The 1,738-nt window shown below is 39.8% G+C and overlaps 1 protein-coding gene across 3 annotated transcripts in view; it reads left to right on the forward strand.

Moving 5' to 3' along the window:
• LOC101848819 (60 kDa neurofilament protein) overlaps positions 1 to 1,738 on the forward strand; it is a gene marked incomplete at its 3' end in the record, with an annotated part of 14,835 nt that overhangs the window by 4,749 nt on the left and 8,348 nt on the right. For 2 of the 3 annotated variants that reach the window (XM_013082952.2, XM_013082953.2), the window contains 1 exon segment: positions 442 to 797. 3 annotated transcript variants of the gene reach the window in all.

The following is a 1,738-nucleotide window of genomic DNA, read 5'->3' on the forward strand; positions in this document are numbered from 1 at the left end:
GGGGGATTGGTAGGGGGGTGGAGGTGGCATTTAGAGGCCGGTTTTGCCCGATGTGTCACGCAGAATCACCTGGAAAAATCGCGAGGGCGGGCCTTGGTGGGGGGGATTATATATCAGTAGCAGCAGCTTCTTCCTCTCCACCACATCGTTGAGAAAGGTCGAGAGGACGAGAGAGTTTGGACACAGGACGTGTGGGAGTGATTAGCCATAGCGTGGACCGTCCTTCCCCTCCACTGTTTAAGTTACCTACCTGGTATTTTCTCTGCCTCGCAAAAATACGGAGAGAACCTGAGCTTTTTTTTTACCTCAAAAGTTCAGATAACGCACCCCTCTCAGCTCGTCCGTTTGTCTTTCTAAATTTGGAAAGGGAGACTTAAGTTCAAGAATCCGCGAAATTAGTTTGTTTTAACATTCGCGGGAGTTTACTTTTCTATCCTGCAGCAAATAATACCGAGGTCGTTGATTGGTTGATCAGCACTCCCTCGTGACGTCACAGCATCTTTCTCTTCGAGCAATCTTGATCTCTCGGCGCAGAAGAACTCGGGTGCCCCCCAGAAGAAGACGGTCCTTTCTTTTTTCCCTCCTTTGACCCAGCAGCCGCCGAAGCAGCAATCTCGCGCAGACGACAGCTAGAACAGGTGTCGCTTCATCCCGTCACAACTGTCGGATTACGTCTGCTACAGTCGTTGGCCTCTTCTGAGAATCGATAAAGCAATCGAGACAAGAAGCCGTCCAGTACAACGCCTGAATTGGATCTACCTGGCGACGCCAAATAACTTCTGACTTTAGCACTTCAGGTAATTGTTGTTGGGTTGTTGTTTTTTCTCTCATCAATGTCTTCCCTTTTAAGCATTATATTGAGCCAATTTTTTTCTAACTTTAGTAAAGAATTTCCACCTTTTATTTCAAGATCTTTTGGTTTATTTCAATTGTTTGAAAACTTCAAATTGTATGTTAATTTCAAAGATGGATAAAGCAGTCGTTAATGTGTACAGATATTGTATGCTAGTTTCTTCATCTGTTTTTAAGAAGGACACAACCATCTTATTCCCGTATAGAAAAATAAATCATGATTAGGTGAAACAGATACAAATCAATCAAGTTTCTATTCTACTGTTGTTTCGCTGCATATTAAAACTTACTAGTTGAATATAAAAATAAGTTCTAATGGGTATCAGTTAACAAGTAGGGTAGTCCTAATATCTTTAAAAAAATTTAATTGCTTTTGTAAGATGGACGCAAAACATGTCTGTGTTCAGTACTCTCAGCTTTAAAAGAGAAAACATTGGTTGCAAGTTCTGAAATTTGTTTCCCAGTAACGAAATATGAAATTCAAATTATATGAAATTCAAATCTGTTTGCTTGCTAGGTTCCTGGCCTTATCATTCTCTCCTGATGTAGTATGTAATTATATCTTTTTAGAGGAATAATTACTTGCAGAGCTCCCAAAGTCTTAAAATAAGAGCAAAAATAAAACAAGCTAAAAAAATCCCAACCAAAAGCAAAAAGTAAAACAGAAACAATAAACCAACCCAACCCCATACGAAATAAAAAGTTAGTTCTACTGAAGCGCACTTTAACAATTCTGTCTACAAAATTATATTTTTTTGTTCATAAAAAGCAAAATAATAGATCATGAAGCTCTCTTTCTTTCTTTCTCTGTCTCTCGCTCTGTCTTTCTGTCTGTCTGTCTGTCTGTCTGTCTCTCTATCTCTTCTCTCTCTCTCTCTCTCTCTCT

This window comes from Aplysia californica, unplaced genomic scaffold (assembly GCF_000002075.1).
Source record: "Aplysia californica isolate F4 #8 unplaced genomic scaffold, AplCal3.0 scaffold00201, whole genome shotgun sequence".
NCBI classification, from domain to species: Eukaryota; Metazoa; Mollusca; class Gastropoda; order Aplysiida; family Aplysiidae; genus Aplysia; species Aplysia californica.